The following is a 17,897-nucleotide window of genomic DNA, read 5'->3' as shown; positions in this document are numbered from 1 at the left end:
GAAATTGGTAAGGAAACATTCATATAGTGTGCTGAAATTTATTGTCACTTGTCACTATGGATACTAATCCTTTGAGGGGCTTGTTTGGGGTATCTTCACCTCGAACGGAAGCACAAAGAGTTGCTCCTCAACCTTTTGCACCTACTGAAAATATTTGCTTTGAATTTCCTTCGGGTATGCTTGAGAAACTGCTGGCTAATCCTTTTACAGGAGATGGAACATCACATCCAGACTTGCATCTAATCTATGTAGATGAAGTTTGTGGTTTATTTAAGCTTGCAGGTTTGCCCGAGGATGAGGTCAAGAAGAAGGATTTTCCTTTATCTTTGAAGGATAAGGCGTTGACATGGTATAGGCTATGTGATGATACTGGATCATGGGACTACAATCGGTTGAAATTGGAATTTCATGAAAAGTTTTATCCTATGCATTTAGTACATCGTGATCGGAATTATATTAATAATTTTTGGCCTCGTGACAGAGAAAGCATCGCTCAAGCTTGGGGGAGGCTTAAATCAATGCTATATTCATGCCCCAATCATGAGCTCTCGAGAGAAATTATCATTCAGAACTTCTATGCTCGGCTTTCTCATGATGATCGCACCATGTTTGACACTTCTTGTACCGGTTCTTTTATGAAGAGAGATATTGACTTCAGATGGTATTTATTGGAGAGAATTAAACGTAACTCTGAAGATTGGGAGCTTGAAGAAGGTAAGGAGTCAGGTATGAATTTCAAGTTTGATTGCGTTAAATCCTTTGTTGAAACAAATACATTTCGAGACTTTAGCGCTAAGTATGGACTTGACTCTGAGATAGTAGCTTCACTGTGGGAATCCTTTGCTGCTCATATTGATCTCCCCAAAGAGAAGTGGTTTAAATATCATCCTCCTTTAGAAGTCAATGTACCCAATCTAGTTGAAGAGAGAGTCATTGCCTATAATGATCCTATTGTTTCCAGTGCTTACATTCAGAAACCACCTTTCCCTGTTAGGATGAAGGATCATTCTAAAGCTTCAATTGTGATACGTAGAGGCTACATTAGAACATCTACACCCCCTGAGCAAATTAGAGTTGAACCTAGCATTGTTATTATCAAAGATCTCCATTCCGATGATGTTGAGGGACATAATATTCACTTCTGTGAAGATGCTGCTAGAATTACTAAACCTCACGCTAGAGACAAACATAGGCCTGTTGTTGGCACGCCTGTTGTTTCTGTTAAGATAGGAGATCATGTTTCCGTGACGTGGGTGCAAGTGTTAGTGCAATACCTCAATCCTTATATGACGAAAGCAAAGACGAGATTGCACTTGTTGAGATAGAGCCTATTGATGTCACTATTCAGCTTGCCAATAGAGATACTATCTGCCCTGTGGGAATTGTTAGTGATGTTGAAGTCTTGTGTGGTAAAACGAAGTATCCTACTGATTTCCTCGTTCTTGCTACCGCTCAAGATAGCTTTTTCGTGGATTTGCCGCCGCCACGAGGCGGAACTTGAGCAGAACCAATCTAGAGCTCCGGCAGGACAATCCTGCAGGGGAAACTTCCCTCCCGGAGGGCGAAATTGTCGCCATCATCATCACCAACACTCCTCTCATCGGCACCATCTCATCTTCAAACCCTAGTTCATCACTTGTAACCAATCTCCGTCTCGCGACTCCGATTGGTACTTGTAAGGTTGCTAGTAGTGTTGATTACTCTTTGTAGTTGATGCTAGTTGGATTACTTGGTGGAAGAGTTTATGTTCAGATCCTTGATGCTATTCATTACCTCTCTGGTCATGAATATGATTATGCTTTGTGAGTTGTTCCATTTGTTCCTGAGCACATGGGATAAGTCATGCTAATAGTAGTCATGTGAATTTGGTATTAATTTGATATTTTGATATGTTGTATGTTGTTTTTCCTCTAGTGGTGTTATGTGAACATCGACTACATAACACTTCACTATTATTTGGGCCTTGAGGAAGGCATTGGGAAGTAGTAAGTAGGAAGGCATGGGTTGCTAGAGTGATAGAAGCTTAAACCCTAGTTTATGCGTTGCTTCGTAAGGGGCTGATTTGGATCCACTAGTTTAATGCTATGGTTAGATTTTGTCTTAATTCTTATTTCGTAGTTGCGGATGCTTGCTAGAGGGGTTAATCATAAGTGGGATGCTTGTCCAAGTAAGGGCAGTACCCAAGCGCCGGTCCACCCACATATCAAACTATCAAAGTAACGAACGCGAATCATATGAACATGATAAAAACTAGCATGACAGAAATTCCCGTGTGTCCTCGGGAGCGTTTTTCCTCATATAAGACTTTGTCTAGGCTTGTCCCTTGCTACAAAAGGGATTGGGCCACTTTGCTGCACCGTTGCTACTTTTGTTACTTGTTGCTTGCTACGAATCATCTCACAACACAATCACTTGTTACCAACAATTTCAGTGCTTGCAGAATTTACCTTGCCGAAAACCACTTGTCAGATCCTTCTCCTACTCGTTGGGTTCGACAAACTTACTTATCGAAAGGACTACGATTGATCCCCTATACTTGTGGGTCATCAGTGTGCATAGGGTTCATGGAGCATCCAAAAACAACACGGGACCCCAAAACAGTGTGCTATAGCCCACGAACTAGCGAGAAACGCAAAAAGTACGAGTTTTTGCGACGTCTTTATAGCCATGCACATGGTTCATGGAGCATCAACAATTGACCCGGAAACCAAAAAATAGAAGTTATAGCCCTCAAAAATGGTCTGAAACGACAAAACCAACGAGTTTTTGCCATATCTCGATAGCTGTGCACAAGGTTCATGAAGCATCAAAAAGCGACCCGGGACCCCAAAACAGTGCGCTATATCCCACGAAACTGGCCTGAAATGACAAAAACCAACATCTCGGTAGCCGTCCACACGGTTCATTGTGCATCGAAAATAAACCCGGGACCCCAAAACAGCGCTCTATAGCTCAAGAAACTATCTCGAAAGGACAAAATAGCGCGCAGTCGACGAAACTGGCCTGAAACGGCAAAAAGAATGAGTTTTCACAACGTCTCGATAGCCGAGCACATGGTTCATGGAGCATCAAAAATCTACCGGGACCCCAAAACAGTGTGTTATAGCCCACGAAACCGACCCGAAACGACAAAAATAACGAGTTTTTGCGACGTCTCTATAGCCGTGCACAGGATTCATGATGCATCAAAAATCGACCTGGGACCCCAAAACAATGTGCTATAGCCAATGAAACTGACCCGAAACGACAAAACACCGAGTTTTTGCGACACCTCGATAGTCGTGCACACGGTTCATGGAGCATAAAAAATGGCCAGAAACGACAAAAACCACGGACCCCAAAACAACGCGTTATAGCCCACGAAAATGGCCAGAAACGACAAAAACAACAAGTTTTTGCGACGTCTCGATAGCCGTGCACAGGGTTCATGGAGCATATCAAATGACCGTCAACCCCAAAACAGTGCACTATAGACCACGAAAATGGCCCGAAACGACTATAATAACAAGTTTTTGGGACGTCTCGATAGCCGTGCACAGGGTTCATGGAGCATTCAAAATCGATCCGGGACCCCAAAACAGTGCGCTATATAGCCCATGATGTTCGTCCGAAACGACAAAAGCACCAAGTTTTTGCGACATCTCGATAGCCGTGCACACGGTTCATGCAGCATAAAAAATGCACTCGGGACCCCAAACTAGCGCTTTAAAGCCCGTGAAACTGGCCCGAAACAACAAAAACAACAAGTTTTTGTGACGTCTCGATAGTCATGCATAGGGTTCATGGAGCATTAAAAATCGATACGGGACCCCAAAAACAGTGCGCTATAGCCCATGATGCTCGTCCGAAACGACAAAAACACCGAGTTTTTTGCGACATCTTGATAGCCATGGACAGGGTTCATGCAGCATCAAAAATGCACTCGGGACCCCAAAATAGTGTGTTAAAGCCCATGAAACAGGTCCGAAACAAGGAAAACAACATGTTTTTGCGACGTCTCAACAGCCGTGCACAGAGTTCATGGAGCATTAAAAATCGATCCTCGACCCAAAAACAGTGCGCTATAGCCCACGAAACTGGGCCGAAATGATAAAAACAACGAGTTTTTTCGACATCTCGATAGTTGTGGACACGGTTCAGGGACCATAAGAAAACAACACGGGAGCCCAAAAACAGTGCGCTATAGCCCATGAAATTGGCCCGAAATGATAAAAACAACGAGTTTTATCGACATCTTGGTAGCCATGCACTCGGTTCGTACATCAAAAATCGACCCGGGAACCCAAAACAATGCGTTATAGCCCACGAAAGTGGCCCAAAATGACAAAAAGAACAAGTTTTTGCGACATCTCGATGGCCGTACACACAGGTCATGGAGAATTAAAAATCGATCCGGAACCCCAAAACAGTGTGCTATAGCCCACGAAACTGGCCCTAAACGACAAAAACAGTGAGTTTTTTCGACATCTGATAGCCATTTTCATGGAGCATTAAAAATCGACCCGGAACCCCAAAACAACGCGTTATAGCCCACGAAAATGGCCCGAAACGACAAAAAACGCGTTTATGGGACGTCTCGATAGTGGTGCACGGGGTTCATGAAGCATCAAAAATGACTCGGGACCCCAAAACAGTGCGCTATAGCCGACGAAATTGGCCCGAAACGACAAAAACACCAAATTTTTGGGACATCTCGATAGCCGTGCAGATAGTTCATGGAGCATCAAAATCGACCCAAGACCCCAAAACAGTGCGTTATAGCCACGAAACTGGCCCGAAACGACAAAAACAAGTTTTTGCGACGTCTCAATAGCCGTGCATAGGGTTCATGAGGCATCAAACATCGACCCGGCACCCCAAAACAATGCACTATAGCCCATGAAACTGGCCCGAAACGACAAAAACACTCAATTTTTCCGACATCTCAATAGCCGTGCACAGGGTTCATGGAGCATAAGAAATCGACCACGGACTCCAAAACAAAGCGTTATAGCCAACGAAAATGGCCCGAAAGAACAAAAACAACGAGTTTTTGCAACGTCTCATTAGCCGTGCACAGGGTCATGGAACATCAAAAATGACCATCGACCCCAAAACAGTAAACTATAGACCACGAAACTGGCCCGAAATGACAATAATAACAAGTTTTTGCGACGTCTCGATAGTCGTGCACAGGGTTCATGAAGCACTAAAAATCGATTCGGGACCCTAAAACAGTGCGTTATGGCCCATGATGCTCGCCCGAAACGACAAAAACACCGAGTTTTCGCGACATCTCGATAGCCGTGCACAAGGTTCATGCAACATCAAAATGCACTCGGGACCCCAAAATAGTGTGTTAAAGCCCAAGAAACTGGCCCGAAACAGGAAAAACAACAAGTTTTTGCGAAGTATCAATAGCCGTGCACATGGTTCATGGAACATTAAAAATCAATCCGGGACCCAAAAACAGTGCGCTCCACGAAACTGACCCGAAATGACAAAAACAACGAGTTTTTTCGACATCTCGATAGCCGTGGACAGGGTTCTTGGAGCATCAAAAAACAACACGGGACCCCAAAAACAATGCTCTATAGCCCACGAAACTGGCCCGAAATGACAAAAACATCGAGGTTTTTCGACATCTCGATGGCCATGCACAGGGTTCATGGAGCATCAAAAATCAAACCGGGACCCCAAAACACTGCGCTATAGCCCATGAAACTGGCCCAAACCGAAAAAAACAACAAATTTTTGCGACGTCTCGATGGTCGTACACAGGGCTCATGGAGCATTAGAAATCGATCTGGGACCCCAAAACAGTGTGCTATAGCCCACGAAACTGGCCCAAAACGACAAAAACAACGAGTTTTTTCGACATCTCGATAGCCAGTTTCATGGAGCATCAAAAATCGACCCAGAACCCCAAAACAACGAGTTATAGCCCACGAAAATGGCCCGAAACAACAAGTTTGTACGACGTCTCGATTGCCGTGCACACAGTTCATGGAACATCAAAAATGACCCGGGACCCTAAAGCACTGCACTATAGACCACGAAACTGGCCCGAAACGACAATAATAACAAGTTTTTGCGATGTCTCGATAGCCGTGCACACGGTTCATGGAGCATTTAAATCGATCCGGGACCCCAAAACAGTGCGCTATAGCCCATGATGCTCGCTTGAAATGACAAAAACACCGACTTTTTGCGACATTTCGATAGCCATGCACAGGGTTCATGCAACATAAAAAATGCATGCGAGACCCCAAAATAGTGTGTTAAAGCCCACGAAACTGGCCCGAAAGAACAAAAATAACAAGTTTTTGCGACGTCTCGATAGCCATGCACAGGGTTCATGGAGCATTAAAAATCGATCTGGGACCCAAAAACAATGCGCTATAGCCCACGAAACTGGCCCGAAACGACAAAAACAACACGTTTTTGCGACGTCTCGATAGCCGTACACACGGTTCATGGAGCATTAAAAATCGATCCGGGACCCCAAAACAGTGTGCTATAGCCCACGAAACTGGCCCGAAACGACAAAAACACCGAATTTTTGCGACATCTCGATAGCCGTGCACATTGTTCATGGAGCATAAAAAATCGACCCGAGACCCTAAAACAGTGCGTTATAGCCACCAAATTGGCCCAAAACAACAAAAACAAGCTTTTGCGACGTCTTGATAGCCGTGCATAGGTATCATGAGGCATCAAAAATCGACCCGCGACCCAAAAAAAATGCGCTATAGCCCCCCATGAAACTGGCCCGAAACGACAAAAACACCGAGTTTTAGCGACATCTCGATAGACATGCACAGGGTTCATGGAGCATAAGAAATCGACCACAGACCCCAAAAGAACATGTTATAGCGCATGAAAATGGCCCGAAAGGACAAAGACAAAGAGTTTTTGCGACGTGTCGTTACCCGTGCACAGGGTTCATGGAACATAAAAAATGACTCTGGACCACAAAACATTGCACTATTGACCACGAAACTGGCCCGGAAGGACAAAAACAACGAGTTTTTGCGACGTCTCGATAGCCATGCACAGGGTTCATGGAGCATTAAAAATCGATCCGGGAACCCAAAACTGTGCGTTATAGCCCATGATGCTCGCCCGAAACGTCAAAAACATCGAGTTTTTGCGAGATCTCAATAGTCGTGCACACGGTTCATGCAACATCAAAAATGCACCCGGGACCATAAAATAGTGCGTTAAAGCCCACGAAACTGGCCCGAAACAATAAAAACAATAAGTTTTTGCGACGTCTTGAGAGTCGTGCATAGGGTTCATGGAGCATCAAAAATTAATCCGGGACCCAAAAACAATGTGCTATAGCCCACGAAATTGGCCCGAAACGACAAAAACAATGAGTTTTTTCGACATCTCGATAGCTGTGCACACGGTTCTTGGAGCATCAGAAAACAACACGGTACCCCAAAACAGTGCGCTATAGCCCACGAAACTGGTGAGAAACGCAAAAAGAACGAGTTTTTGCGACGTCTTCATAGCCGTGCACAGGGTTCATGAAGCATCAACAATTGACCCGGAAACTAAAAAATAGAAGTTATAGCCCACGCAAATGGCCCGAAACGACAAAACCAACGAGTTTTTGTGACATCTCGATAGCCGTGCACAGGGTTTATGGAGCATCAAAAAGCGACCCGTGACCCCAGAACAGTGCGCTATATCCCACAAAACTGGCCCGAAACGACAAAAACAACAAGTTTTTCAACATGTCGTTAGCCGTCCACACGGTTCATGGTGCATCAAAAATCGACTCGGGACCCCAAAACAGTGCGCTATAGCTCAAGAAACTAGCCCGAAACGACAAAATAGTGCACAGTCCACTAAACTGGCCTGAAATGGCAAAAGAACGAGTTTTCACGACGTCACGATAGCCGAGCACATGGTCCATGGAGCATCAAAAATCAACCGGGACCCCAAAACAATGTGTTATAGCCCACGAAACTGACCCGAAACGGCAAAAATAACGAGTTTTTGCGACGTATATATAGCCGTGCACAGGGTTCATGACGCATAAAAAATCGATCCGGGACCCCAAAACAATGCGCTATAGCCCATGAAACTGACCCGAAATGACAAAAACACCGAGTTTTCGCGACATCTCAATAGTCGTGCACAGGGTTCATAGAGAATAAGAAATCGACCACTAACCCCAAAACAACGCGTTATAGCCCACGAAAATGGCCCGAAACAACAAAACAATGAGGTTTTGCGACGTCTCGATTGTCGTGCACATGGTTCATGGTGTTGGGGAACGTTGCATGGGAAACAAAAAAATTCCTACGCACACGAAGACCTATCATGGTGATGATCATCTACAAGAGGGAGATCGGATCTACATACCCTTGTAGATCGCTAAGCGGGAAGCGTTAAGAAAGGCGGTTGATGTAGTGGAATGTCCACGCAATCCAAATCCCCGTTGTCCCACGATCCGTCCCGATATAGTACCGAATGGACGGCACCTCCGCGTTCAGCACACGTACAACTCGATGACGTGCGCTATAGCCTACGACACTGGCCCAAAATGGCAAAAACAACGAGTTTTTGCGACGTCTCTATAGTCGTGCACAAGGTTCATGGAGCATAAAAAATCGACCCGAGACCCCAAAATAGTGCGCAGTCTACGAAACTGGCCTGAAACGGCAAAAAGAACAAGTTTTCACGATGTCTCGATAGCCGAGCACAAGGTTCATGCAGCATCAAAAATCAACCGGGACCCCAAAATAGTGTGTTATAGCCCATGAAACTGGGCCGAAACAAAAAAATAACGAGTTTTTGCGACGTCTATATAGCCGTGCACAGGGTTCATGGAACATCAAAAATCGACCCGGAACCCTAAAACAATGCGGTATAGCCCATGAAACTGACCCGAAACGACAAAAACAACCGAGTTTTTGCAACATCTCGATAGCCGTGCACACGGTTCATGGAGCATAAGAAATCGACCACGGACCCCAAAACAACGCGTTATATCCCACGAAAATGACCCGAAACGTCTAAAACATCGAGTTTTTGCAACGTCTTGATAGCCGTGCAAAGGGCTCATGGAGCATCAAAAATGACCATGAACCCCAAAACAACACACTATAGACCACGAAACTGGCCCGAAACGACTATAATAAAAAGTTTTTTTGACGTCTCGATAGCCGTGCACAGTGTTCATGGAGCATTAAAAATCGATCTGGGACCCCAAAATAGTGCGCTATAAATATTGTGACATCTCGTTAGCCGTGCACATGGTTCATAAAGAATCAAAAATGCACTCGGGGCCACAAAATAGTGCGTTAAAGCCCACGAAACTGGCCCGAAACAACAAAAACAACAAGTTTTTGCAACGTCTCGATAGCCGTGCACAGGGTTCATGGAGCAATAAAAATTGATCCGCGACCCAAAAACTGTGGGCTATAGCCCACGAAACTGGCCCGAAATGACAAAAACAATGAGTTTTGTCGACATCTCGATAGAAGTGCACACGGTTCATGGACCATCAAAAAACAACACGGGACCCCAAAAACAGTGCGCTATAGCCCACGAAACTGGCCCGAAATGACAAAAAGAACGAGTTTTTCGACATCTCTATAATCATGTAGAGGGTTCATCGAGCATCAAAAATCAACCCGGGACCCTAAAACACTGCGCTATAGCCCATGAAACTCGCTCGAAACGATAAAAACACCGAGTTTTTGCGACGTCTTGATAGCCGTGCACACGGTTCAGGTACATAAAAAATCGACCCGGAACCCAAAACAGAGCGTTATGGCCCACGAAAATGGCCCAAAACAACAAAAGCAACAAGTTTTTGCGACGTCTCTATATCCATATGCTACGGCAACAAAAGTGCTTTTCCGGCAATGGTGCGAGAAATCCTTTTGTCGTATCTTGTGCTTGCGTTGGTTTTTCCCTTGAAGAGGAAAGGGCGATGCAGCACAGGAGCAGTAAGTATTTCGCTCAGTTTGGGAACCAAGGTATCAATCCAGTAGGAGAATCTCGTCAAGTCCAAAGTACGTGCACAAACACGAAAGAGCTTGCACCCAACGCTTTAAAGGGGTTGTCAATCCCTTCAAGATTGATTGCAAAGTGAGATCTGAAGGCGGTAAGTGCGACGAAGAAAAAGTGTAAGGCTGAAAATATGGTGTGGAGTAGACCTGGGGGCCATAGTGTTCACTAGAGGCTTCTCTCAAAATAGCAAATATCACGGTGGGTGAACAAATTACCGTCGAGCAATTGATAGAACCGCGCAAAGTCATTAAGATATCTAAGGCAATGATCATACATATAGACATCGCGTCCGAGACAAGTAGACCGATACTTTCTGCATCTACTACTATTACTCCACACATCGACCGCTATCGAGCATGCATCTAGTGTATTGAGTTCGTGACGAACAGAGTAACGCCTTAAGCAAGATGACATGAAGTAGAGGGATAATCTCAAACCAATGATGAAAACCCCATCTTTTTACCCGTGATGCCAACAACATGATACGTGCCTCGCTACCCCTTTTGTCATTGGGTGAGGTCACCGCACGGTATGAACCCAAAATCAAGCACTTCTCCCATTGCAAGAATCATAGATCTAGTTGGCCAAACAAAACCCACAACTCGAAGCGAATTACAAGGATATGAAATCATGCATAAGAGAGATCAGAAGAAACTCAAATAAGATTCATAGATAATCTGATCATAAATCCACAATTCATCAGATCTCGACAAACACACCGCAAAAGAAGATTACATCGGATAGATCTCCATGAAGATCATGGAGAACTTTGTATTAAAGATCCAAGAAAGAGAAGAAGCCATCGAGCAACTAGCTATGGACCCGTAGGTCTATGGTGAACTACTCACGCATCATCGGAGAGGTCATGGTGTTGATGAAGAATCCCTCCATATCCGAATCCTCCCTCCGGCAGGGCACTAGAACGTGCCCAGATGGGATCTTGCGGAGACAGAAGCTTGCAGCGGCGGAAAAGTACTTTCGGTGACCTCCTGATTTTTTCCAGGATTTTAGGGTAGTTGAGGCTTAGGGAGCCCACAAGCCAGGGAGGCGCGGGACCCCCTGGCTGCGCCATGAGGGATTGTGGGGTCCCTGGTGGCCCCCTGCCCTGATTCTCCGGCTTCTCGATCTTTTTCTGTTTCGGAAAAAATATTTTTGGCAGTTTCATTCCGTTTGGACTCCGTTCAAAATCCTCCTCTAAAAGTGGTCAAAAACATGGAAAAAACATGAACTGGCACTTGGCACTGAGTTAATAAGTTAGTCCCAAAAAATATATAAAAGGCATGCAAAACATCCAAAGTTTGACAAGATAATAGCATGAAACCATCAAAAATTATAGATATGTTGGAGACGTATCACCGTACACAGGGTTCATGGAGCATTAAAAATCGATCCGGGACCCCAAAACAATGTGCTATAGCCCACGAAACTAGCCCGAAACGACAAAAACAACGAGTTTTTTGGACATCTCGATAGCATGCACACGTTTCATGGAGCATGAAAAACCGACCCGGAACCCACAAACAACGCGTTATAGCCCACGAAAATGGCCCGAAACGACAAAAAAATGAGTTTATGCGACGTCTCGATAGTGGTGGAGAGGGTTCATTGAGCATCAAAAACAACCCGGGACCCCAAAACAGTGCGTTAAAAATCGAACCATGGACATGGTTCATGGAGCATTAAAACTCGAACCGGGACCCAAACATTGTGCGCTATAGTCCACGAAACTGGCCTGAAACGGCAAAAAGAACGAGTTTTCACGACGTCTCAATAGCCGAGCACACAGTTCATGCAGCATCAAAAATCAACCGGGGCCCCAAAACAGTGTGTTATAACCCACGAAACTGGCCCAAAAGGACAAAAATAGCGAGTTTTTGCGAGGCTTATATAGCCGTGCCCACGGTTCATGGAGCATCAAAAATCGACCCAGGACCCCAAAACAATGTGCTATAGCCCATGAAACTGATCCGAAACGACAAAAACACTGAGTTTTGGCGACATCTCGATAGTCGTGCACATGGTTCATGCAGCCTAAGAAATCGACCACGGACCCCAAAACAACGCGTTATATCCCACGAAAATGGCACAAAACAACAAAAACGACGAGTTTTTGCGACGTCTCGATAGTTGTGCAAACGGTTCATGGTGCATCAAAAATGAACCTCAACCCCAAAACAATGCACTATAGACCACGAAACTGGCCCGAAACGACTATAATAACAAGTTTTTGCGATGTCTTGATAGCCGTGCACCGGGTTCATGGAGCATTAGAAATCGATCTGGACCCCAAAACAGTGTGCTATATAACCCATGATGCTCGCGTGAAATGACAAAAACACCGAGTTTTTGCGACATCTCGATAGCCGTGCGCATGGTTCATGCAGCATCAAAAATGAACTCGGGACGCAAAAATAGTGTGTTAAAGCCCTCGGAACTGGCCCGAAAGAACAAAAACAACAAGTTTTTGTGACGTCTCGATAGTCATGCACAAGGTTCATGAAGCATCAAAAATCAACTCAGGACACCACAACACTCCGCTATTGCCCATGAAACTAGCCCGAAACGACAAAAACACCGAGTTTTTGCGACATCTCGATAGTTGTGCGCAAGGTTCGTGTACATCGAAAATCGACCCGGGACCCCAAAACAGTGCGTTATGGCCCACGAAAGTGACCCAAAACGACAAAAACAATAAGTTTTTCCGATGGCTCGATAGCCGTACTCAGGGTTCATGGAGCATTAAAAATTGACCCGGGACCCCAAAACAGTGCGCTATGGCCCCCGAAACTGGCCCAAAACGACAAAAACAACGAGTTTTTCTCGACATCTCGATAGCCGTGCACACGTTTCATGGAGCATCAAATATCGACCCGGAACGCACAAACAACGCGTTATAGCCGACGAAAATGGCCCGAAACGACAAAAAATGAGTTTATGCAACATCTCGATAGTGGTGCACAGGGTTCATAGAGCATCAAAAACGACCCGGGGCCCCATGCCAGTGCGTTATCGCCCATGAAATTGGCCCGAAATGATAAAAACACCGAATTTTTGCGACATCTCGATAGCGTTGCACATGGTTCATGGAGCATCAAAAATCGACCCGAGACCCGAAAACAGTGTGTTATAGCCACGAATCTGGCCCGAAACGACAAAAACAAGTATTTGCAACGTCTCGATACCCGTGCATAGGGTTCATGAGGAATCAAAAATCGACCCGGGACCCAAAACAATGCGTTGTAGCCCATGAAACTGGCCCGAAACGACAAAAACACCTAGGTTTTGCGACATCTAGATGTTGGAAATATGCCCTAGAGGCAATAATAAATTAGTTATTATTATATTTCTATGTTCATGATAATCGTTTATTATCCATGCTACAATTGTATTGATTGGAAACACAGTGCATGTGTGGATACATAGACAAAACACTGTCCCTATTAAGCCTCTAGTTCACTGGCTCGTTGATCAAAGATGGTCATGGTTTCCTGACCATAGGCAAGTGTTGTCACTTGATAATGGGATCACATCATTAGGAGAATCATGTGATGGACTAGACCCAAACTAATAGACGTAGCATGTTGATCGTGTCATTTTGTTGCTACTGTTTTCTACGTATCAAGTATTTGTTCCTATGACCATGAGATCATATAACTCACTGACACCGGAGGAATGCTTTGTGTGTATCAAACGTCGCAACGTAACTGGGTGACTATAAAGATGCTCTACAGGTATCTCCGAAGGTGTTCGTTGAGTTAGTATGGATCGAGACTGGGATTTGTCACTCCGTGTAACGGAGAGGTATCTCGGGGCCCACTCGGTAATACAACATCACATACAAGACTTGCAAGCAATGTGACTTAGTGTAAGTTGCGGGATCTTGTATTACGGAACGAGTAAAGAGACTTGCGGGTAAACGAGATTGAAATTGGTATGCGGATACTGACGATCAAATCTCGGGCAAGTAACATACCGAAGGACAAAGGGAATGACATACGGGATTATATGAATCCTTGGCACTGAGGTTCAAACGATAAGATCTTCCTAGAATATGTGGGATCCAATATGGGCATCCAGGTCCCGCTATTGGATATTGACCGAGGAGTCACTTGGGTCATGTGTGCATAGTTCTCGAACCCGCAGGGTCTGCGAACTGAAGGTTCGATGTTGTTTTATGCGTATTTGAGTTATATGGTTGGTTACCGAATGCTGTTCCTAGTCCCGGATGAGATCACGGACGTCACGAGGGTTTCCGGAATGGTCCGGAAATGAAGGTTGATATATAGGATGACCTCATTTGATTGCCGGAAGGTTTTCGGAGTTACCGGGAATGTGCCGGGAATGACGAATGGGTTCCGGGTGTTCACCGGGGGGGCAACCCACCCCGGGGAAGCCCATAGGCCTTGGGGGTGGCGCACCAGCCCTTGGTGGGCTGGTGGGACAGCCCAAGAAGGCCCTATGCGCCAAAGGATAAGAAATCAAAGAGAAACAAAAAAAGGGAGGTGGGAAAGGAGAGAAGGACTCCACCTTCCAATCCAAGTTGGATTCGGTTTGGAAGGGGAGGACTTCCCCCCTTGGCTCGGCCGACCCCCTTGGGGCTCCTTGAGCCTCAAGGCAAGGCCCCTCCCCTCCCACCTATATATACAGAGGTATTAGGGCTGATTGGAGACAACTTTTGCCACGGCAGCCCGACCACATACCTCCACGGTTTTACCTCTAGATCGCGTTTCTGCGGAGCTCGGGCGGAGCCCTGCTGAGTTAGATCACCACCAACCTCCGGAGCGCCGTCACGCTGCCGGAGAACTCATCTACCTCTCCGTCTCTCTTGCTGGATCAAGAAGGCCGAGATCATCGTCGATCTGTACGTGTGCTGAACGCGGAGGTGCCATCCGTTCGGCACTAGATCGGAGCGGATCATGGGACGGATCGCGGGACAGTTCGTGGGACGGTTCACGGGGCGGATCGAGGGACGTGAGGACGTTCCACTACATCAACCACGTTTCTTAACGCTTCTGCTGTGCGATCTACAAGGGTACGTAGATCGGAAATCCCCTCACGTAGATGGACATCACCATGATAGGTCTTCGTGCGCGTAGGAAAATTTTTGTTTCCCATGTGACGTTCCCCAACAGTGGCATCATGAGCTAGGTTCATGCGTAGATGTCTTCTCGAGTAGAACACAAAAGTTTTTGTGGGCGGTGATATGTGTTTTGCTGCCCTCCTTAGTCTTCTCTTGATTCCGCGGTATTGTTGGATTGAAGCGGCTTGGATCGACATTACTCGTACGCTTACGGGAGACTGGTTTCATCGCCACGAGTAACCCCGTTGCTCAAAGATGACTGGCAAGTGTCGGTTTCTCCAACTTTAGTTGAATCGGATTTGACCGAGGAGCCCCTTGGATAAGGTTAAATAGCAATTCATATATATCCGTTGTGGTGTTGGCGTAAGTAAGATGCGATCCTACTAGATACCCATGGTCACCACGTAAAACATGCAACAACAAAATTAGAGGACGTCTAACTTGTTTTTGCAGGGTATGCTTGTGATGTGATATGGCCAACGATGTGATGTGATATATTGGATGTATGAGATGATCATGTTGTAATAGATAATATCGACTTGCACGTCGATGGTAAGGCAACCGGCAGGAGCCATAGGGTTGTCTTTAAACTAACGTTTGTGCTTGCAGATGAGTTTACTATATTGCTAGGACGTAGCCTTAGTAGTAATAGCATGAGTAGCACGACAACCCCGATGGCGACACGTTGATGGAGATCATGGTGTGACGCCGGTGACAAGAAGATCGTGCCGATGCTTTGGTGATGGAGATCAAGAAGCACATGATGATGGCCATATCATGTCACTTATGAATTGCATGTGATGTTAATCCTTTATGCACCTTATCTTGCTTAGAACGACGGTAGTATTATGAGATGATCTCTCACTAAAATTTCAAGACGAAATTGTGTTCTCCCCGACTGTGCACCGTTGCGACAGTTCTTCGTTTCGAGACACCACGTGATGATCGGGTGTGATAGACCCAACGTTCACATACAACGGGTGCAAAACAGTTGCACACGCGGAACACTCGGGTTAAGCTTGACGAGCCTAGCATGTGCAGACATCGCCTCGGAACACATGAGACCGAAAGGTCGAGCATGAATCGTATAGTTGATATGATTAGCATAGAGATGCTTACCACTGAAACTATTCTCGACTCACGTGATGATCAGACTTGAGATAGTGGATTTCGATCATGTACCACTCAAATGACTAGAGAGATGTACTTTTTGAGTGGGAGTTCTTAAGTAATATGATTAATTGAACTAATTCTCATGAACATAGTCTAATGGTCTTTGCGAATTACGATGTAGCTTGCACTATAGCTCTACTGTTTTTATATGTTCCTAGAGAAAATTTAGTTGAAAGTTGATAGTAGCAAACTTTGCAGAGGATTGTCCTCGTTGCTGCGCAGAAGGCTTATGTCCTTAATGCACCACTCGGTGTGCTGCACCTCGAGCGTCGTCTGTGGATGCTGTGAACATCTGACATACACATTTCTGATGACTACACGATAGTTCAGTGCAAAATACTTAATGGCTTAGAAGCAAAGGCGCCGAAGACGTTTTGAAACGTCGCGGAACATAAGTGATTTTCGAAAGAGATGAAATTGTAATTTCATGCTTGTGCCCTTGTTAAGAGGTACAAGACCTCCAACAAGATTCTTTGTCCACAAAGTAAAGGAGAAAAGCTCAATCGTTGAGCGTGTGCTCAGATTGTCTGAGTACGACAATCGCTTGAATCAAGTGGGAGTTAATCTTCCAGATGAGATAGTGATGGTTCTCCAAAGTCACTGCCACCAAGCTGTGAGAGCTTCGTGATGAACTATAACATATCAAGGATAGATACAATGATCCTTGAGCGATTCGCGATGTTTGACACTGCGAAAGTAGAAATCAAGAAGGAGCATCAATAGTTGATGGTTAGTAAAACCACTAAGTTTCAAGAAAGGCAAGGGCTAGAAGGGGTACTTCGTGAAACGGAAAAACAGTTGCTGCACTAATGAAGAGACCCAAGATTAAACCCAAACCCGAGACTAAGTGCTTCTGTAATGAGGGGAACAGTCACTGACGCAGAGCAACTCTAGATACTTGGTAGATAAGAAGGCTGGCAAAAGTCGAAAGAAGTATATTTGATATACATGATGTTGATGTGTACTTTACTAGTACTCCTAGTAGCACGAGGGTATTGGATACCGGTTCGGTTGCTAAGTGATTTGTAACACGAAATGATAGCTACGGCATAAACGAAGACTAGCTAAAAGCGAGGTGACGATACGTGTTGAAAGTGTTTCCAAGCTTGATATGATCAAAACGTCGCACACTCCCTCTACCATCGTGATTGGTGTTAAACCTAAATAATTGTTATTTGGTAATTGCGTTAAGCATGAACATGATTGGATCGTGTTTATTGCAATACGATTATTCATTTAAAGAGAATAATGGTTACTCTATTTGCTTGAATAATCACCTTCAATGGTTTATTGAATCTCGATCGTAGTGTTACACATGTTCATGATATTGGTGCCAAAAGATACAAGGTAATGATGATAGTACCACTTACTTGTGGCACTGTCGCTTGAGTCATGTTGGTCTAAATTGCATGAAGAGGCTCCATGCTGATGGATCTTTATATTCACTTGATTTTTGAATCACTAGTGACATGCAAATCATACCACATGAGCAAGGCCTTGTTTTCATTAAGATGAAACAAGATAGTAACTTGTTGGAAGTGATACATTTTGATGTATGCAGTCCAATGGGTGCTGAGGCACGCAGTGGATATCATTATGCTCTTACTTCAATGACGATTTGAGCAGATAC

This window comes from Hordeum vulgare, chromosome 4H (assembly GCF_904849725.1).
Source record: "Hordeum vulgare subsp. vulgare chromosome 4H, MorexV3_pseudomolecules_assembly, whole genome shotgun sequence".
NCBI classification, from domain to species: Eukaryota; Viridiplantae; Streptophyta; class Magnoliopsida; order Poales; family Poaceae; genus Hordeum; species Hordeum vulgare.
The sequence above is the reverse complement of the archived record's forward strand: the minus strand, read 5'-3'. Positions refer to the sequence as shown.